At 52.3% G+C, this 22,393-nt stretch overlaps 1 protein-coding gene and 1 pseudogene across 1 annotated transcript in view; one reads left to right on the top strand and one right to left on the bottom strand.

The window, feature by feature from the left end:
* Window positions 1-22,393, bottom strand: part of LOC148218001 (uncharacterized) — a 477,621-nt gene that overhangs the window by 326,949 nt on the left and 128,279 nt on the right. The gene's annotated exons all lie outside the window — the stretch shown is intronic.
* On the top strand, window positions 1,415-2,038 carry LOC148218003 (serine/threonine-protein kinase pim-1 pseudogene; annotated as a pseudogene).

The following is a 22,393-nucleotide window of genomic DNA, read 5'->3' as shown; positions in this document are numbered from 1 at the left end:
CTAGAGCCATGAGTGACAGTGACATGCCAGTGATTGTGCTTGTCCTGCTGCTGGCCACTGTGGCTGTCTGCTGGGCCATTGGCCACTGTTCCTTGGTGTGATCCTAGGAGAGGCTGCCTGGGAGAGCCTCAACCCTTGTAAGGACAGCACCCCAGCATACACCTGCCATCCTTGCAGGGACCTCAGGCTGTCAGAGAGCCTCCATCCTGGCAGGAGCCTCTGCAATCTCTGACAGCCTCCATCCCTTGCAGAGGCGCAGTGAGACCTGTCTGCCTGCGGACGGTGCAGAGCCCGTGGACAGGTCTCCCAGCTCCCTGGGCGTCAAGAACCTGGGCACAACCCTGACCGTTGACGTGGCTAGGAAAGCCCAGAAGTCCAAATGGGAGCCCAGCCCGAGCCAGGGGAGCCTTCACAGGAGCAGCTGGCGGAGCAGCAAGCGTCCTGGAGCCAGCAGTTGCAGGCCCACAGCTGCCAGGATGCTGTGCCGGTTGTGCCAGCCGGCAACAGCCCCAGCCTCGTGGTGGAGACGACCCTCGAGACACCAAGGGGGTTCCTCCATCTCCAGGAAGCTGCCCCAAGAGAGACTTCAACCACCACGAAGGCCTCTCTAATAGCAGGTGAGATGTGCCTAGGAGCTGTCTGAGGTTTCCCCGGGGCTCTTGAGGGGCATCCCCAGGCCGGGCCAGGGCCCCTGAAGACACCACGGCTACTTCCAGTGGCTGTGACGTCAAGGGCTTTAGAGGTTTCAAAAAGCCCTGTCTGCTTTGCAGCTGCTCCTGGGACCCCCCTGTGTGACGCCTCGGGCTGTAGCCCCGGCTGTTCTCAACATCACAGTGCAGCCCGTGACGCCGGGGACAACGACGGTGCCGCCCTGCCCCGCTGGCACCGCGGCTCCTGCAGCCGCCTCCGTGCCCTGCCCTGCCCCGGCTGTGCCGCTCGCCAGCCCAACGGCTACCCCGTGGTGGCCGCAGCCCGGCGCGCAGCAGGAAGCAGGTGAGAGCAGCGTGGCCCGCGCTGGCCCGGCGCGCCTGACTGGTGGACATTTGAACAGGGGGCCCTGGGCTCGAGGCTGATGGCTCGCTCTTGGCCACAGGGCAAAAGAAGCAGCTGCAGGAGCTGTACCAGCTGGGCCCGTAGCTGGGGACCGGTGGCTTTGGCACCATTTTCTCGGGTATCCGCCTCTCGGACGGGAGCCCGGTGAGTGGTCGCAACGGCCGGCGTGGGAGGAGGGGCAGGGCTTGAGCTCAGCCCCCCTCTCTCGATGGCTTGCAGGTGGCCATCAGACGCGTGGCCCGGGAGAGCGTACTGCAGTGGGACGAGCTGGTGCGTGAGCGCGGCCAGCGAGACAGAGCAAGGCAGAGCGGGGGGGGGTGGGCAGGGATAAGCCCGGGGCCCCGGCAGTGACAGGCAGGGGATGGCGGGGGGGAGCGGGGCGGGCGTGGGCTCAGCGTGCGAACCGGAGCATCGCGGGCCTGGGGATGCCAGAGACCGGTGCTGGGGCTGGGGCTGGGGCAGGGGCCACCTCGCAAGCATCCTCTGGGGCTTGGCAGGAAGCCCAAGCACCAGGGAGACTGCGGGGCATCCCAGGCAGGGGACAGCGCAGCTACAGGGCGGCATCAGGCCTGCTGCAGGCATTGTCTCCTCCTCACAGCCCGACAGCACCCGTGCTCCCATGGAGATCGTGCTGATGGAGAAGGTGGGCTCTGGCTGCCACTCCATCATCCAGCTGCTCGACTGGTTTGAGCTGCCTGACAGCTTCCTCCTGGTGATGGAGCGTCCGGAGCCATCGTAGGATCTCCTGCAGTTCCTGTGAGAGCAGGGCTTCCTGAGCGAGGAGGTGGCGCGCTGGCTTTTCCGCCAGGTGCTGGAGGCCGTGTGCACCGCCTGCAGCGTCCTGCGCCGCAACATCAAGCCGGAGAACCTCCTCGTGGTCCTGGAGAGCAGCGACCTGAAGCTCATTGACTTCGGTTGCGGCACCTTCCTCCAGGAGCGGGCCTACACACGGTTTGCCGGTGAGCTCACAGCCCGGGCCCTGCTGCCAGTGCCAGGCACTGCACGGCCCCATTCCCTGCTGGGCCGCGGGCTGCGGCCTTCAGCCGGCTGCTGGCTGCCCTTTGGCACGGGGCAGATGCCGTGTCCCAGGAGCCGGCTGCCGGCCCTGCCCAGAGAGAGGGGGCTGCAGAAGCCGGGGCCCGGCCCCTCGGCCTGCCTAGCCCGCAAGGGCATGGGCTGCTCCGCTGGCCTTCTTCGCCTTGCAGAATGGTTTCTTGGCTTTGGCCAGCTGGTTGGAGGACGTGCGGTGGCCTCCGGGGGAAGTCGGGGCCGCCGGCGCAGCCCCTGCCTCAGCCGGGAGGCCGGCGCCAGGCTCGGGAAGGCAGCGGCCTGCGCCTGCACAGCGCCGCCTGTCTCCCCTAGGAACACGCGCGTACAGCCCGCCCGAGGGGATCGGCCTTGGCTGCTACCAGGGCCGCTCGGCGACCGTCTGGTCCCTGGGCGTGCTGCTGTACGAAATGGTGTGCGGGAGCCTCCCCTTCTGGGACGACCGCGACATCGTGTCGGGGCAGCTCTTCTTCGGGCTCCAGCTCTCTCCAGGTTGGTATCCGGCCTCAAGAAGGCAGGCTTTGGCAGATGGCGGCGCGCAGCCCGGCGGGGCCCTCGCACAGCTGGGCAGGATGTCGCTGTGCCCTCAAGGGCCGGCCGCGGGAGGCGGCCCGTGCCCACGGGCTCCGTGCGGCACGCGTGGCTGAAGGCGGTGGCCGTGTCCCGCCGTGCCGCTCTCCCGCACGGGGCAGAGTCGGTCGGGTCCTGCGGGCGCCGGGGGCAGCTGGGCAGGAGCCTTCTGCAAATGACCGGCACTTTCTGGCTTCTCTGCCCAGAGTGCGAACATCTGATCCGCTGGTGTTTGTCCAAGCACCCTGCGAACAGGCCAGAGCTGGAGCAGATCTTCTGGCACCCTTGGGTGTGGGCCGGGCATTTCTGATGCTTTTCAGGAGCTTCTGCAGCACCCAGTTCCCACGTCTCACACAGGACTCAAAAAATAAAACAACGACAAACAAACCCATTGAGGGGTGTCAAGTCTGCTCCTTGTCAGCAGCCGAAGCTTAAGAAACCTCCTGGCAAAAGGTGTAGTCCCGTAGGTGCTCCCTTCAGCCTTCTTCAAGCTTTCCATGCCTTTCCTTCTGCATGGGAACTTTGTGCCTTCCAGCACAGGCTGGAGCACAGGTAGGAGGGCCTTTAACAAGCCACGAAATGCAACACTGAAACAACAGCTGTCCTTTCAAGCTGAGGCCGCCACTTGGGTGTCTCCTGAAGTGAAAGGGAGGGTTCTGTGTGCATTCCAAGGGCCTGCGGGTGGTAGGGGCAGAGATGTTGCTCTGCTACCAAAGCTGGGAGAAGAGCCAGAAGCACCAAAACCTCATTTCACCCTGAGCCCTGATGAACTCTTTCTCTTTCCCTCCAACCGCTGGCAGGCAAATGCAGGCCAGGCCTTGTGGCTCGTGGCAGAGCCTTCTTCCTCCCAGCGAGATTCCTCACAGCCGCACACCATGGCCTTGGCCAGGTGTGGACCCTGAGAGAGGACAGAGGCTCTGTTTGTTCCTGCAAGGTGAGATCCAGCTGGAAACACGTACCACTCTGTGCCTGAGCAGACCCTCCAGAGACAAAGGGAGTTGAAGTTCCTCTGTCTCTGGGGAGCTCTCCTGAACTGGCTGTCGAAGGCAGAAAGAGGATTTTGTTAGCAGTTCATTGGCTTCTGCAGTGCCTCTGCTCTAAATAAATCAGGATTTGCCAAGGAGTGCTCGTGGTGCTCCCACTGCTCTGGTTTTGATTGCCATATGGTTTCTTTCTTGCCAGTGGCTGGCACGTGTTGTGTTTGCATGGGAATGCTGTGGATCAAACACAGCGGGTGCTTTGCTTTCTGCTGAGCAGGGTGTGATAAATGTGATTCGTGCTAATTAAGTTGTAACTATATTAACAAAATTGTATTTAGATCAATAGAAGACAATTGTTACAGAGTGAGAAGGGGGAGATGGGTGAGACAGGATAAAAGACATCTTCCAGATGTTGGGAGTCGAAGAAGGAGGTTAGAAGAAAGTCAGATAAGAATAGTAGAAGGACGGAGGTCTGATAAGCAGCATCTAGAAATACAGCTTCAACCTTGAAGCTGTCAAAAATGGAATGATCACAAGCATGGGACTTAATTAAAGTCATGTTATGGAAAACATCTGCTCAGTCACACAGGGCGCCTGCGCTACCTGCAGGTCACACCTCGGTCACTGATGAAGATGATGAGCCTTCACCGGAAATAAGACCCTCAAAAGGATGAGAGACCCCCTAACCCATTAGTAGAGCATGCACCGTGCAGTATAGTTACGTAGATCTTAGGAATAGAAACTAGGAGGAGCTTTCTAGAAACTTCTGTAGCCTACAGTATATAAGTGGGATTGTTGGCCTGGATGCTTTGGTACGTGAGGAATGGGATCCACTCCCCGTATCCCCGGTCGGAGGGGGGCCCCTCCCCGGTCGGTTTTGCTTATGCTTTATACGAACCTCAATTATACTAAATTACTTACTGCCAAATTTTGTATATTCTTAAATATATGCACTTTGATTGTTTCATCTCCAATACTTTAATTGTCATCTCCAATACTTTGATTGTATTCATTTTGTTACTATTAAAATCTTACTATTAAATTTAATCTTGTTGCTTGATAAATTGAGAAAAATAGAACATCATTCATAACAAGGGCTTGCCCTCTTCAAGGACTTTGCAGTGTTCCCTGGTGTGATGCCTAGGAGAGGCTGCCTGGAACAGAGGCAGCTGGACAGTGTAAAAGGAATCCAGGAGAGGTTTATAAAAAGGCTTTCAAAGGATACACCTTGGGTAGTACAAGAGCACAGCGATGGATCTACCCAAGATGGATGCAAGATGGACGAGTGATTCAAAGGTTTTCACAGCTTTGCTTTCAGGCTTTTCCTACACATCTGCATCCTCAGGGATGAGGCTGTTTGTCTCATAGCTGTGCCTCTGAGGGAGCAGGGACGCCTGTCCAAAGGGCTGCCTCCCTCTGCACTCTGGCAGCTCTCACCCAGGCTCTGGCAGGGGTGAAGGCTGTCACAGTACAATCTGAAGGCTGCAGGCCTTCCTCACCCTGCTCCTCCACTGATGATACCAACGAGTTCCCTGCACAAAGGAACGCCACCTTTTCTTCTGGAGGAACTTGTTCCTGCACAACACCAAGGGTCTTCTCCTCTGGCACCACCACAGCATCCTTAAAGCTGTGATTTAGCAAGCCACAGCTCCTGCAAATTGCTGCTTTGTGGCTGCCTGCCAGAAACCCCTTCAGCAATGGCCTTGGCCTCCACTCCTGCTTTCTGCATTTTCCTGGCCAATCTGCTTGCTCAAGGAGCAGCAGGTTCTGCCGATGCCTGGAGGGAAAGAAAACCAAGAGGATTTGGAATAAGAGAACAAAGAACACTACTCAGTCAAGGCAGGAGAGATGTAACAAAGTTTCCAAAATGGAGTAAGTAGCAGAAATAAGGTGGTATGGAGAAGAAATTATTCTGCAAGCAATTGTGATAGGAAATGAAAGCTGATGTTGCTACTAGGGAATCCATCATGTATATTATTGCTTAGCAGACAGTGGAACTTTTCTACTATTGGCTGTCCAGGCTCAAGCTATTCTAACCTGATAGCCAAAATATTAAAAAATCTATGTGCACTGTGAGGAAAGCTTTCCACTTCTACTAAGGCTGAGGACCATGAATCCTTCCTACCTTACAGATGCCCATGGATGTGAGGGTGCAGGCAGTCCTGTCCAAAGGGCTTCCTCCCTCTCCAGTCTGGCAGCTCTCACCAAGGCTCTTAAAGCTATGGAGTCTCTTGCAACAAGTATCCCAGTTTTGGAGGTCTTACTTATCCTGCTCTTGTACTGCTGATGGCAGGGACTTCACTGGAGATGCAATCACCTGCCTTTGCTCCTGAACCATCTTCTCCAGCACCATTCTGAGCATCTTTTCCTATGGCATTCTCACAGCATTGAGGCAGCCATGGACTGGTGACTGACAGTGCAGGACAGGTGGTTTTGGGACACACCTCTGGGAACAGCTTCTGTGAAAGGACTAGGCTCCTCTTTTTTCTTCTGGGCCTTTTGTGGCCATCTGCATCCTCAGGGTTGTGTCCTTGTTGGTCCTCTGGCCTCTTGTCCTGCATTTTTGGAGGCCTACTTTTTACATTCTCCTTCAATTAAAGGTTTCATACCTTGATTCTCTTCTTCTAGCTTTGAATACATCATCTCTTCTCTAACTCTTTACAGTGTACAAAAAGTTTAAGATCTTTCTCAAAACCTTTATAGTGACTATGCTTCATAACTGTTGCAAGTCTTATTATTTCATATCCTAGCTTATACACCATCTTTGTCCAGATTAGTATTTCACAATATACTATACAATTATTAATTTCCTCTATGTACATGATATAATTACACATATTTGTCAGATTTTTTTTTTGCAAAAAACAAGGGCTATTTTTTCTCTGTGTTATATTCTTGTGAACTCATCTGTTTCCTGTTTTCACTTCCTCTATTTAGAAGACATTTCCTATTACTTATTCTTGCAATGATTCTCCAATCCTTCCATACTACTTTATAGCTGTTGCAACATGTACTTATTAGATATTTTTTGTTGTTTTGATTTTTACTTTGGTATGATGATAAAACATGTATTTCACACTTCCGTGGACTGCACGAATTTTTTACATTTTTAAGGGAAAGTATATTTTTAAAAGTTTGCATGTCATAATTTTAAAAATTAGTTTTGTTACCTGTTAGGCAGCCATAAAGTAGATCTGTATCTATCATCTAAAAACAAAGCAAGCTTTTGATTTGACACACACATTTACACTTTTTCATCCTGCATGAAATAAAATAGAAAAAATATGCTATTATAATTTTATCTTCAACTGCACATCACTTTTAACGTTGAGTGAAGACTCTGCATTACTGAAGAGATCCAATTTAGGCAGTGCAGCCCTAGACACACAATCAGAACCTTAGACTGGTAATTAAAAGCAGAAAAGAGTTTGGCTGTCATCGTGAGGCAACAGCACATTCTCCTGTTGTCATTCCCACTGTCAGAGTAAAACTGGAACTGAGCAATCCCATTCCATCACAAATTACACTGCAAAGGTGGAGCCCTGGTCTCAGAAATGCCAGAGGTGGCAGAGGTTTTCCACGTGTGAAGGCAATCTCCCCTCCCAGAGGTATTGCAGGTTCCCCTCTCCCCACTCCATTCCACCCATAAATCGAACACTGACAATCCATAAAGGTGGTACACTACAACACTGGGGTGTATTTTGTTCCTTTGGTAGATCTAAAACAATCTGGAAGAGTCTCATCCTCTTATGCCCCCTTCAAGTGAGAATTTGTAACTTTTCTTCCTACAATAACCCAACCAAACTACTTTGTTAACTGCTCCAAGTAATTACCAGATTACCAGATCATTTGGCTGTGTTTTCCCACTATGTTTTATTTAACCCAAGTTTTAAAATGTCCCATTTTGCAAATATTGACACTTTTATATTTGAAATTCCCAGCATACTACAGAGATTGAATGGGTGATTTTCAAACTTCATAGGTGATATTGACCACAGAGTATCAATTAATAGGAAATATCATGACAGAAGTTAATTCAATATACACCCCCAAATATACTCCACTTTTTTATTTTTCTTTTGGTATTCTGGAATAAACGAATTTAACAGCACTGCCATGCACACAACAAAGTGATCCAGGCATGAAGATGAGCAAGCTGATGGTCCTTCAGATTCCAGTTTTCAAGGGTGACATTAGTGGGACGCTGCTTGGAGCACTGCTTACACAGTGCTTATGTTAGGATGAAGCTCACAGAACAGACTAAAATGGGATTTTTATTACTCTTGAAGGGACAATTTCTTCCATAAAACATCCAACAGTTCTCAGGGAACAGAAGGGACCACACTGTGCTGTGCAAGGCTACCCTGATTTAGGAGTCCAGATTATCTTGCAATATTTAAATCACCTTGGCTTTAACAGCAAAGGGGCAGTGCAATTTCCAAGGCTACATAAGAAAATGATGTGTGTAGATCCAGCTGCCAAACAAAGCTCAGCTCCAATATACACTTGTTTTCTAGGTTTGCAGAGAGCCTTTTTCTCCTGCCCAGACCATCCTCTCCAGGATGACTGCAACAAAACCAAAACACACACTCACCACCACAACTCATCCAATCCTGCCACGAAGAGCAGTGCATTCAGCTGCTTCTACAAAAACACTTTTCAACTTACACACTTTTCTACTTCCTCTAAAAACTAACAATATATTTATGTGCCATAATAAAAAAAAAAGTCTTTTTGCTTGAACATAACTACCAAACTTGTTATAAGCTGCATACTTCATACTATGATCCCTCTTTCTTTTTATTTGTTTCACCTTGGAAAACAGAATTCTAAGGAGCTCTTGAAATTAACCTTTCTCAAGAGGTCCTTTTATATCCCTTAGTCACTCTGAAAGATAACCATGTAACAGGAAAAGAAGTAGCTGAAGGGAAATTAGCAGTATTTTATTTGTCCTGAAACTAAGAATTTATAACCGTAAATTTTTGCAAACATGATTTTACACAAGTGATAGAGAATGAAGTTTTCCATTCTCCACACTAAAGAAGTGGATGTGGCCTTCCCCACAGCTGCAGCACCTCCAAGGCTGTAACTGCTCTGCCAGGGGTTTATCCATGGCCATGGCTCTGAGGGGCTCCAGCACGACCCCATGCACAGGCACTGATGTTCCATGGGGCACCTGCTGAGCATGGCCCTATCCACAGCCACAGGGGCTTCAGGTTTATCCTTGGGCCACAATTCCTTCTTGGGCACGGCCACGGCCACAGGCACTGATGCTCTGAGAGGTTCCTGCTCTGCCATGGGCTTACTCCCAGCCACTGATGCCTGAGGGTGTCCTGGTCCCACGTGGGCTCACCCACAGGTCACAGTTCCCTCAACTGGAGCTCACACTGGAGTTCCAGCAGCACAGAAACAGCAGCGATGCCCTGGCCACCTGCCAGCCCGAGTGTGTCACCATGGCTGTCATCCAAGTGTCCCCAGGCACAGCACAGGAAGAGGAGAAGCACTAGAGCCAGCAGTGAAATCAAAATGGAACCCCTAAAGAGCCCCATGGCAAGCACAGGAGTCAGACAACTCAACAGCACCAACAGCTATAAATCCAATCCAGCACATTCCAGCCAAAGCTGCTGTTAACTCAAACCCTTTGAGCTCCATGTCAGGCACCAAAAAGGACTGTCATGGTTTAACCCCAGCTGGCAACTCAGCCCCACACAGCTGCTTGCTCACTCCCCCAGTGGGATGGGGGAGGGAATCAGGAAAAGGATAAAACTCACAGGTTGAGACAAACACAGTTTAACAAGTACAAGCACACAAACAAAGCAAAATAAGGAATCTATTCCCCACCTGTCACCTGCAGGCAGATGTTCAGCCATCTCCAGGAAAGCAGGGCTCCATCACAGGTAATGGTGACTTGGAATGACAAATACCATCACTCCTGACATCCTCCACTTCCTTTTTCCTCAAGCCTGATGTGCTGAGCATGATGCCATAGGGCCTGGGATATTCCTTGGCTCACCTGGGGTAAGCAGTGTCCCCTCCCAACTCCTTGTGCTCACCCAGCCACTCCCTGGAGGGTGGGGTGAGATGCAGAGAAGCCCTTGATGCTGTGTAAACACTGCTCAGCAACAGTGAAAACATCCCTGTGTTATCAACACTGTCTCAGCTCCAATCCAAAAGAATGCCCATACCAGCTACTACCCCAGGCCAACCTGCTCAGCTCAGTAGCTCCATAAAGTCTGGTTTCAGTATCAAAATAAAACTCAGTTGGTCATGTTCCATATTGTCAAGTGCTGAAAACGACACGAATTTATAACAGTTTTCACAAACTTTTGTTTAAGATCAGGTTCTGCAGTTCAGCATTTCCACCGTTCATCCCTTGACAAGCAACCAACAATCAAACCTCCTTTGTGGGAGGACCTGTGACACTGAGGCTGCAGCATGAGACACAGGGGATGGTGCTATTGAAGCAAAGAACCACTGCCATGCACTGGCCTAGCTCCCTGTGCCTCTGTCATTCCATTTATATACTCGAATTTTAGTTAGCAGTTTTAATCTCTGATACCAGTATTCTCTCACTACTAAAACTTACATACCAGTCTTTGGCACTGGCAGGGAAAAAGTAGCCTTTCATCATTGCAAACACGGCCACTGCAAATCCCAAGATATTGGCACACCACAGGAGAGGAATCCAGTTGGCAAAAATGATGGTAGGTGAGAACAAGTGGCAGCAAGAAGCATTTCCAAACCAAAGCACACGGGCAGTGATCCAGGCCTGAAGTCAACTGATTTCAGATTTACTCATGACACCTGAAATATGAAGAAAAAACGGAGTGTTAGTGACCCTGCATTAATACAGCTTTTAATTAATATGGGGATGCACAGAACACACAGAAGCTCCATCAAGTGCTCATGAAATGACTTCTCTCTCCGTATCCTCACAATTATATACCCTGAGGCACTTTTCTGAATCTTCCTTTAGACTCTGCCAAACCCATCAGGCTTTGTTAGGCTGAGCTTTTCTCATCACAAAACTGAAATTAGACTCTCTCCCAAACCCTAGGAATTATAGGAACAAGTTAGTAACAACTGTAGTACTCTTTCTAACAGTTCACATCACACATTTTGTTCAAGTCCCTTGGGTTCATGGAGCTTGAGCAGGTAAAACTATCTTGTCAAATACCAGCAATAGTCCACTGACAATTTTAAGTTCCAAAATTATCAACCAGTACTTTTCCATTGATGATGTGGTGCCTACCAGATCAACAGTGTTACTAATTATAAGAAATACAAATGCTATAACTTATTCTAAAAGATGACATAGATTGCTTTCTGGTTTTGTTTGAACTGAACACGTGAGGAAGGTGAGAGCCTTTATGTCCACGTTTGCTCTGGCTACACAATGGTTATTAAATACTCTAAGAACAGACATAGTATAACTTCAGAGGATTCCATGGTGTGCATGTATTCCAAGGAAGACCTTCCCAGCAGGGCTGACAGCACCTCCTTGTACACCTCCCACACAGCCAGGGAGAAGTTTATGGCAGAAGTCAGGCATGGACACATACAAAACCACCGAGAAAAGAGAGAATGTATTCACAGTAAATGCATATAAGACAAAACCCCTCAAAACACGATCCCTTGCATACATATACCAAATATTACTATTAAGTTTCTGTTAAGTATTGGGTAAGCCAATACGGCAGTAAACAGATGTAGTGATTCTAGACTACTAATACATCTAACCTGTCACACAGCTCTAAAAATGGATTGCATGTAAGGTTGTCACCCTTTTTTGGTGGGGAGGCAGGACAGTTGGCAATTAGATTCGGCTCCTTGTCCTTTTATTTTGATCTTGTGTATTAATTTAAAACAAATGGGTACAGTTCTATATAGTTGCTTTTTCTAAAAGAACTCATTAAGGAATACGTCACACAAGCAATATTTGACTACATTCCCTTCATATTTAATTTCTAAGTACATAAGCTTCATTTGGATTCCAAAATGCCTTGGAAAGTGTGAAACACCAAAGAGTAAATGCCAGTGCATCATCCAGCACCTTTTGTGCAAAAGGATTCATTCAACAGCTGTGTGTGAAACCAGACACTGCATCCGGATCATAACTCAATAATGTACCTGGAAAGTGACACAAAGGGAATAAATATATGCCAGCAGCCATGGAGGTCAGCATGGGAGTCCTGTTCCAGATGTCAAACAGATGCAAGTACAGATGTGGATCAGTCAGAGAGCGCTGGTACTGGGCACAGGACGCGAGACCACGCCGCGAGGGGCACTCGTTATGGGCCACTCACCGGGGCTCACTCCTTCGCCAGAGGCCACTCAGTTCCTCACCGGGGGTCGGTCCCTCGCCCTTCGGGGATCGGTTTCTCTCCCACCGGGGGTCGGTCCCTTCCCCACCGCACTCCGCTCCCCCACGCCGCCCCGGCCGCCGCCGCTCCCACTCTGCCGCACCAGCGGCCCCTCAGCCGGGCCCCGCCCCTCCGGGCCCCGCCCCCGCCCACCGGCCCCAGCCAATCCCCGCCCGCCCCGCCCGTCCCACGGCTCCCCATTGGTGGCCGAGCAGCGCGAGGGGCGCAGGCCCCGCCCCCGTGGCGGTGCTCGCGCCCAGGGTTCGGCCGTCACCGGGGCAGCGGCGGAGCGGGGCCCGCGCGCAGCGGCCGTTCCTGCAGGGCTGCGCTGCGAGCTCCGACAGCAACAACAGCGGGGGCAGGAGGCGCTTCGGCCAGCGGGCACGAGGGATCCATAAATAAACCCCAACGTTCTGCAAGAGTGGGAACGGGTGTCCAAAGAAATAGCTTACACCTGCACTTGGGTTACAACATCCCCCTGCAGGGCTACGGGCTGGTGACTTCAGGCGGCCACAGAGCTCTTAAGGGGAACTGGGCTGACTTGACTTGTTACCAAAGTGGCCAAAGAGTCCCGAAATCAGACTGGGCCCCTTGGAGTTGTTACTGAACTGTCCACATTCCACTGATCATTCCCTGCAATTTCCAAGCATCCCACAGAAAAAGACCTCGAGGTGCTGGCCCAGAGCTGCCGAATATGAGCCCAGGTGTGCCCAGGTGGCCAAGAAGGACAATGGCATCCTGGCCAGTGTCAGCAATAGTGTGGCCAGCATGACCAGGGCAGTGACGGTCCCCCTGTTCTGGGCACTGCTGAGGTCTCACCTTAATCCTGGGGTCAGTTTTGGGTTCCTCATTACAAGAAAGACTTTGAGGTGCTCGAGTGTGTGCAGAGAATTGAGCTGGGGCGGGCTCTGGAGCACAAGTCAGATGAGAAGCGGCTGAGGGAGATGGGGGCTCAGCCTGCAGGAAAGGAGGCTCAGGGAGGACCTTCTCTCTTTCTCTACAACTCTCTGGAAGGATGCTGGCTTAGGAGGGATTCCTAGAGATAAAGTATCTGTCCCATGACCCTTTGTGCCAAAAAGATGGTCGCTGTGTCTTTAGGATTTGACAGCCAGGAAGCCTTGAGTAGGATAGAGGGGTTTGCTTTAGGGCACGAGTTTTTAAAGGCTGCCTAGGCAGTTTCACATTGTGCTAAAGGTGTACGCTCTACACGAGACTTTGTCGGGGTTGGGTCCTGCCTGTCAGAGTCTGGAAAAGGTAATCTTTTTTGAGACATCCTGAGGGGCTGGGAATGTGTGCTAGGAGTAGATCAGATCTCTGGGAAGGTAGTGCTCTGCTCCACGATGTCTGTCAGTCATGGCACACTGGAGGCACCCAAGTGGCCAAGAGACCAGAAATCCCTCCTGGGAGGAAGGCCCAGGATGGGCTGAAAAGGTTTGGGGCCACCATAAGGAAGAAGGATCACCATAAGGCAAGCACATGATCCTTTAGCCGTACCTTCATCTTGGAGTTTTACATCACTGGGACCCAGGACTCAGTAGATAGATGTCTGTTTTTCTGTATCTTTCCTGTCTTTCTGGTTTCCTCTTTCTTCTCTCTTACGGAAGGTAACATCAAATGAGTGTAAAGATTTTCTATGATCATTAGGTGAAGTCTATGCTGTGATAAGTACTGTTATGTTTACACTTTTGACAATGTTCCTTAATTTTCTCTAGTTGGCCTTTAAACTTTTTGCCAGTTGGCCAGTAAACTGTGTGCTTTTTACCTCCTGAGAATATCTGGTTGGGATTTTCTCCTTTGCGCCTACCTAGAGCAAAAGAATTTTGGTTTAATCCTGGAATTCAGTGACTGGGGTGTAACCCTGGCTGCTTCCCTTCCATCAGTGGATCAGTGCAGTCAGTTGCATGGTCGCTGTGGGAGCTTTTGTGCATTCGGCTTCGGGACTTTGCTACGCTGCAATTCGGCAATGGGATCCAATGTGCCTGCTTTCCCTGCCTCCCTGCTGCTCGGGAATGCAGAGAATGGGCTATCTTTCCATTTTGGTGACATTTTCACAAAGCTAAGTTCATTAAGATTTGAATTCTACCCTTTTCTTCTCAAGCAAGGCATTCCTCTGTCTTTAAGTACAAAAGCAACAAAGTCATTATAGGTAACTGCGGCAGAATATGCTGTTGCTGTTCCTGTCACAGGGACTCCCAGCTCACTTTACCAGCTCCTCTCTGTTATCGCTGCCCAGTGAAGAAGAGTCACATTTTCTTTGTCTGGCAGTCGAACATCATATCCTGCTTCTACCAGTTCTTTGCATCGCTCTGGCATTCCACACCCTAAATGAGACAAAACTGATTTACTTATCATTTTGTTCAATATCCTCCAGTTTGGAGACAGTTGCATCCAACAGAAAAAATCCATCTCAGGAAGCATCATCCAGCAGTTCCTACTTGAGCAAATTCCACGTTGCATTCAAAGGAAGCCTTGTAAAAAGGGTGAGGCTGTGCCCTGAGGAGTAGATGTTTCAATTTAACAAACCTGCCTGAAACGCTTTTGATTTATTTACAATAGTAGCCGTGATTTTTCTTCTTCCACTACAGGGAGAAAACGAAACTGAAAATGTTTCCTTTGTAAAAATGGAAGCTTTGTAACAATGGACATCACACTCCTGGTGAAAATGTGTCACTGCCCTTGGAGAATTGGCAGTCACCGCTCACAGGACATTAGAAAAGGGATAATTATCACTCCCAGCTCAGCCTCCAGAGCCGGGCTGACACACAGAGCTCTTGCCACCCCCTCACGGTGGGGTCCTGGCTGTAAGGATCACAGCTCGGGTCAGGCCTTTGGGTAGAGACCTGGAGAGACATTCAGGGTACAAAAGGGTTGGCAGCTCTCATAAAAGATAAGAAAAAATAAAGAGCATGTGCATTTATAAAAAAAAATTCCCCAAGCCCTATTTTGGCAGTAGACAGAAGGTGGCACAGATTTGTAGTTGTTACATTCCTGCAACTCGACCTGTTACTGTGCTTTCCATCTCTGTCAGTTGTTTATAGGGTAAAGGAAGATATTTGGGGGGGCACAATGGGTCCAACACCATGGGAGCAACCTCAGGACCTCAACAGCTTTCAGTTATGAATGATCAGGAAACCTGAGAGACAAAGTCAGACTTTTTTCTTCTCCTGAAGGTGGAGAAGGGAAATTCAGAGCTGACAAAAATATACCATATTGGGGTGATCAACTGCAGGGAGAACTCTCCCTTGCTGCTCAGGAGATGTGTCTTGGTTTGAAAGTCTGCTAGGGAAAGCAGGGCCCTCTCTTGAAATGGAGAAAATAAAACCATTCCCTTTGAATTAGTATAATTTTGAAATTAAGAGGCTCTCAGGCAATGATATGGAGATAGGAATAACAACAACTATGAAATTAACAACAAACAGAACAGGAGGCCAGTTCCAGTCTCTGGGCCACGGGCACTTTCCCCTTTGGTGCAGTTGCTGTCACAGCTGGCAGTGAGCTCTGGCAGGCTCCTGATGGGCAGGTGCGACGATCCCCGTGCGGCTGCAGGGGCACTGGGGTGATGGCAGCTGTGTCCCAGATGGGAAGGGATGGAGGAGAGGCAGGATGCTGGGAAAACAGCAAGCTGAAGCAGGAGGGCGTCCAAGCAGGGCTGTGGGGTCCAAAACAGAGAGGCAGCTCCCGGCGTTGGGATGGTGGGGGGGTAGCAATGACCTTTCTGCTCCGAGAGCCAAAAGCGAGCGAGAGCCAGCAACTGCCCCCCACCCTCCTTTACCTGCTTCCAATCTCACCGTGTTCCCCCTTTCCTTCCACCCCTACCTCCCCCAGCCCTCTAAGAGAAACTCCCAAAATACCAATGAGGCCCCGCCTCCCTCTGTCACTAGCCATCACTGCTAAGACCTAGTCATCAGTGCTTCTTAGCATGTCAATGAGAAAAAATTCCACAGGCAGAGAGGAAAGGGAAAAACCAACCCCCAACAGTCATGGTCATCTCATGGTCGTTCTCATGCTCGTCTTGTGGTCAGCTCATGGCCACAATCATGTGATGTTCATGTCAGGATCATAACTGAGTCATCGTCATGGCCATCTCATGGTCATGTGTAGCAATGAGGAACAGACACACGGACTTGATTGCTTGCTCCGAAGAAGATGGTTTATTGGAACCAACCGAGCCTTTTTATACTCGAAACTTAACCCAAACTTTACTGAAACAAGCCCGCATTGGCTGCCTGTCACTGCGGTGTCGCTGTTGCCGTGTCCCTTTACCCAGTCAGCTCTCTGATCATGTGGTGTCCACGCATCTCCCCAGCCCATCACTGCCTCACACACGAGGTGACCACCAAGCCACTCTCCGGCCATCTGACCCGCAGCTGAGCCCTTCCCAGAGTGCCCGCACCCGCAGGGAGCGCAGGGCTGGATTTGGCCGCCAGAGAGTTGGTGACCCTCGTGAGATCCTCGGTGCATTTAGTTCCTACAGGAGTGTGGGCACCGCTGGGAAATGATCTGCATGCCTTGTTAATTGGATGTTCTTCCACCGCTAGCCTGGGGCAGGATCTCTCCCGGTCCTCCTCTCAACTCCCGGGCCTCTCCTCAGCCAATCAGAGAAGGCACCAAAATAATTGAGCCAATCAGAGCGCGCGGCGCTGATGACTCCTCAGGCAGTCCCAGAGCGCCCAGAGCTCCTCACCTGGACTCCACCCGCGCCCCGCCCCCAGCGCCCTCCGCCAGGAGAATTTGGGGTGGGGAGTATCATGTTTTATCTTTTATTCTTCCAGAGCCAGGATTAAATGCTCTAGAGACGGAATTTCATGTTTGGACTCAGATATTTATTAATTCTTATCTATATTACAGTGAGTTCTACAGCACTTCTAGCTAACAGGCTAAAAATGGACACGTATCTCTCTCTCTCTACAAGGCCTTTTAAGGGCCAATCTGTCCAATTAAGAACACACAGCTAAATTCTTTTTACTTTTAACCCAACAACCAATCACCTGTGACCTGCAATGTGGAATTTTCTATCCAATTGCAAAAGTACCACCTAGACCCGTGAAGAAGGTGAAAAAGAAAGAAAACTCCACCCTAAAACCTCCATCTTGTTTTATATGTATTAATATAGTCTAAACCCACAAATTCTAAATTTTCCACCATGGGCCATTACACACTTCTATTCAAACTACACACCAGTGATCCCAGTTCTATCACACAATTCTGGAAACCTTCTTCACAGCCTCAGGTCAAAAGCAGTGTTTTCCTGGGGGTCAATGTCTGTCAGCAGAGAAAGCCCAAACCCCTCAGTTTCCAGAGTTTCTACAGGGGGGAGGTGTCAGACCCTACCCAGTGCTGGCCATGGGGTGTGTGGCGGGGACCCGGAGCTCTTGGCTACTGTGGGCTGCTGGGGGGACACCCCCGGACCTGTGTCCTGCACACACAGCGCTGTTCCAGGAGATGGTTTAGTCCCAGTGTCACTTCATTCACGGCCCCGACCGGCTGAGGTTCGTGGAGAGGAACATCTCCAAGCGGGAGCAGTTCCTGCACTTGGGCAGCGATGTGGGGCTGCACGTGGAGACACCTCCTTTGGGGACAAGGCTGCCAGGCACGGGAACAGCGACCCGCAATGGATGGAGTACAGACGGGCTGCGGTGGACAGGCACTGCCGGCACAACTACGAGTTGTCCAGCCCGTTCCTCGTGGAGCGCAGAGGTGAGCGTGGGGCAGAGCGTGTCCCCTCGGGCCCTGCCCTGGGAATGACCCTGGAGCCCCTCAAAACCTCCCTGGGAATCACCCGAGACACGTCAGCCCTTCTTGTGCCCATTCCCATGGCTTCCTGCACCCTCACCCCAAGTCACTCCGGTGGCTCTCCCAGTCCATCCCAGTCTCTCCTGCTGTCCTTACAGTCCTTACCCATGTCACCAGAGTATCTCCCAATTCCTCTCAGTCCACAGGTATTCCATTCCCTGTCCACTCCCAGTATTTCTAATTCCAATCCGGGACCTCCACCCTCTCTCCCAGTGCCTTCCCAGTCCCTTCCAGTCTGTTCCAAGTCCTTTTCAGTCCAATTCCAGACCGCTACCCTCTCTCCCATTATCCCAATCCACTCCACTCTCTCCCAGTGTTCCCCCACTCTCTCCAATTTCATTCCCAGTCCTTCAAAGTGCCACACCAGCCCTCCTTCACCTCTCCCAGTTCCCACCAGCTTATCCCAGTGTTCCCACTCTCTCCCAGCGCCACTCAGTGTGTCCATCTCGCTGCTTCCCTCGAACTCCCAGCCCGGCCCCGGCTGCCTGCTCTGCTCCCTGATGGATTTCTACCCTGCCGACATCCAGCTGAGCTGGTTCCAGGGCCAGCAGGAGCTCTCGGGACACGTGGTGGCCACCAACCTGGTCCCCAATGGGGACTGGATTTCTACCAGCTCCAGGTGCTGCTGGAAACCCCCCCGGCACGGGGTCAGCTCCAGCTCCAGGTGGAGCACGTCAGCCTGGAGCACCCCCTGAGCCGGCACTGGGGCACGGCCCGGACCCCACAGTGTGGGGGGAGTGGGGAGGCACTGGGGGGTCTGGGAGGGGATTGAGGTGTGCTGGGAGTAACAGGGAGAGAGTTTGAGATAGCCTGGTTTAAACTGGGAGTAAGGCTGAGGGTTTTAGAATGGCTGAGGTGTCTGAAGGATGTTGGGGAGGGTGGGATGGGGTTCCGGGGATCCTGGTGGGCACTGGGAGGGAGTCTGGGGATGCTGGGTGTAACTGGGAGGGATTTGAGTTTGCCTGGAGGGGATGGAAGATCAGGGATGGAAAAGCAGGGGTTGGAATGAGGTTGGTCGAGCTGGAAAGAGACTGGGAGGAGATTTTAAGGGGTCCTACGTGGGCTGGAGGCAATTGGGAGGGTGCTTAGAGGGGTTTCAGGTATCTATGACAGGTCTGGGGGGGTTCTGACACTTGTGAACCCCCAGAGATGTTGCCAGACACCATCGACACCAAGGTGCTGATGGGGATTGGGGGCTCCGTGGTGGGCTTCATCTTCCTGGCACTGAAGTTCGGCTTCTACCTGTGCAAGAAGGTGAGAGGGGGTCCTAACGAGTCGTGTGCCCCCTCCTCCAGAGCCTGTGTGCTCCCCCTGGGGAACCCTGGCTCAGTGTTACCCCCTTTTCTCTGCCCACAAAGCTCCTGTCCCAGCAGCCGCTGCAGACCCTGCCCAGGTGGGGAACACTGGGTGCTGCGGGTCTGCCCGGCAACTGGTGAGTCATCACAGCTGCTCTCTCTCATTGGCTGAATTTCTCCATCGCATTCTCTGATTGGATGAGGAGAGGCCCGCGAGTTGAGAGAAGGAACAGGAGAGATCCCGCCCCGAGCACCGGCACGGGAACAACAGAGCCAGCCTGGGCACAGCGAGGGAATTTATTACCAACCAAATCACAGCAGGAAAGGAAAAGAGAGAGAAATCTCTTCAACTCCTTCCCCCCACCCAACAGGGATCACCGGGACCAAGGATCACCAGGGCTCTGCCCAGTGGGAGTCACTGGGGATCATCCAACACCGATCCTCCCATGGGGGATGGAGCTGGAGCAGAGCCCAGACCCACACTCGGGGCACTCACAGGGCTTCCCTTAGTGGTGACTCCGTTGGTGTTGGGTCAAGGCTGAACTCCTGGAGAAGCTCTTCCCACACTCAGGACACTCGTAGGGCCTCTCCCCAGTGTGGATGCGCCGGTGGGCAGTGAGATGGGAGATTTGCTTGAATCCCTTCTCGCAGTCGGGGCAGCGGAAGGGCCTCTCCTCTGTGTGAATCCGCTTATGTCTGAGGAGATGGGAGCTGGTCTGAAACCTCTTCCCACACTTGGGACACTCGTAGGGCCTCTCCCCGGTGTGGATGCGCTGGTGTCTTCTCAGGTCAGAGCTCCATCCAAAGCTCTCCCGACATTCCAAGCAGGTGTAGGGCCGTTCCCCTGTGTGGATAACCTGGTGCTGCATCAGATAAGAAAAAGTGCTGAAGCTCTTCCTGCATTCCCCACACTCATAGGGCTTTTCCCTAGTGTGGATCCTCTGGTGTAGGATCAGCTGGGACCTGTAGCTGAAACTCTTCCCACATTGTAAGCATTTGTGGGGCTTCTCCCCTCCAGGAGGCTTCTCCACCAGCTCTGAGCTCCATCTGGATCTCCAGCAGCCTTCCCGTCTCAGGGAGGGTCTTTTTCCCTTGCAGCTCCCTGGGCTGGATTTGCCACCCAGCTTCCTGTGGGATCCCTGGGACTTTTCCTCCTCCTCCATCCATCCACGCCTTGGGAATGACAAATCCTGGTTTGGAGGGAAACACAAGAGAGCACGTTGGGCTGAGGGTTCCTCCTTCCAAAGTGCAACTCAGGAAGTCATTGGGCATATTGTGTCTATAAGAACCCCCAAAACACAATGATTCAGCACAAAAATTATTGAAACATCAAGACACAGATCAAAAACTCCCCAAAAAGCAAGTTTCAGCCCAAATCCCCTGCAAAATATAAAGATTCAGCCCCTGCAAAAAATCAAAGCACCAAAATTTAATCCAATAAAGCTCACAAAGACCAAGATTCACCCCTGTGAAAATCATGCATGGTCCTCTTCAGTCACCTGCTGCATGTGGGGGGAGCAACGCTCCTGGGGCTGGGGCAGAGGCAGCAGATAAAGGAAGAGGTGGAACCTTGTGGTGTTTACTGATTCTGCTTCTCCTCCTCCTGTGTCCCTACTCCGTCTCACGCTCCTCTTCCTCCTACTATTCGTCCTCCTCCCGCACAATGCCACCTTCTCCTCCCACGTGCAGTATTTGACCACTTAGTTCTTCAACCCTGCTTCTCCTTCCCTTCTCCTGCTGCCCCCAGGCCCAGCACCCACTGCCGGCTCCCTCTTCCCCCCAAACCCACAGCATCCCAGCGCAGGGGCAGCGATGGAGCTGGGGCAGCTCGGGCTGGGGCAGCGCTGGGCTCTCGGCCGCTCCCGCCCGCACTCGCTCCCCACTGCAGCCGCTGCCGCCACCACAGCGCGGGGGGGCCCGGCCTTGGCGCTCCCCCCCTCCCACCTCCCCAAATTCCCCTGCCGGGGGGCGCTGGGGCCAGGAGACAGACGAGTGACAGATCAGGGGGGCTGGGAAGAGTCGGCAGCCAGAGAGCACTGAAAATCTCAGCAGGGACTACAGTGGGATCTTCGGGGACTAAACATGGCAGGGCACCCATGGAGGGTAGAAAGGGAAAGCCAGGAAGGGCTCCCGGCAAAAGGGATGATGATTCCAAAATATCTCTGAAGGGTCCCTTGGGAGCATGTTGAGGAAGTTTGCACATTCTACCAGAGGTAATCAAGGACATGGACACCCACGGGGGGCAATAAGGGAAGTCCAGAAGGGATTTAGACAACAGGGGATGGATGCTGTTGGTGTGCTGGGAAGGGATTGGGTGAAGGGGAGGAATATGGTTCAGGAAAGAAGAAACAGGAGGAATCTATGTGGGAAGAAAAAGAATGATGGAAAAGAGGAGGAAGAGAAATATAGTGAGGATGGGAATGTTTTTCAGCAGGCTCTTTTCCTCCAAAGTTCCCAGCTGATGCAGATCCTTTGTATCCCCGGTTGCCAGGACAGGCACACAAGGAGGTCAGGATTGCAGGGGGTTTCTCTGTGCTGGGCAGCGGCAGGAGCGGGCGCAGAGGGGCGGCACCGGGAGCACGGGCTGGGGGCCTGTGGGGAGCTGCGGGGCCGGGCCGGGGCTGTGGGGCAGCCGGGGCTCAGCGCCGGGCGCTGCCTGAGCCCAGCACCCCCCGGCAATTGCAGGCCCGGCAGTGGCCCCCGGCCCCCAGGAGGCTGCGGGACGCCCCGGCCGCTGCCCGGCCCCGTGGAGCTGCCGGCCCTGCCCGCCGGGGGGGCCGCGTTTGGACACTGCGGCAGGACAGGCACCGGCTCTGGGATACGGGCTGGCCACGGCAGCCACAGCACAAGGAGCAGCAGCACAAAGGAACAGCTGGGAAATGGGCATTGGACGTGCAAGCATCGAGATCAGCTTTTAAGCATTTTCCTTGGGTCAGTGCAGAAAGGAATGATTTAGCAGAAAGCTCAGCAGCTGTCAGAGGATGAGCACCCCCAGGCACTGAGGGGGCTGCAGGAGGGGCAGAAGAAGCCCCTGGAGCACTTGGTCACAAAGGCACAGCAGGGGAATGCAAGAAGGGAGGAGGAAAAGGCCAAGGGGAAGGCCAAGGCCATGGCAGTTTCTACAGCCCCTGAGGGATGAACCCCAGGGCCCAAGGGGGCCCCAGCACCCAGGGGCTCTCACATCCTTACACCATCTTCAACCAGGTGCCCTCCTCACACTGACACCACTCAGTCCTTGATGGCAAAGATGCTTTCTGGGGATGCCCACTCACACAGGCTGGTAAACTGGATT

The sequence above is a fragment of the Sturnus vulgaris genome, unplaced genomic scaffold (genome assembly GCF_052056855.1).
Source record: "Sturnus vulgaris isolate bStuVul1 unplaced genomic scaffold, bStuVul1.hap1 Scaffold_195, whole genome shotgun sequence".
NCBI classification, from domain to species: Eukaryota; Metazoa; Chordata; class Aves; order Passeriformes; family Sturnidae; genus Sturnus; species Sturnus vulgaris.
Note: the sequence above shows the minus strand (reverse complement) of the source record. Positions and strands in the feature narration are given on the sequence as shown.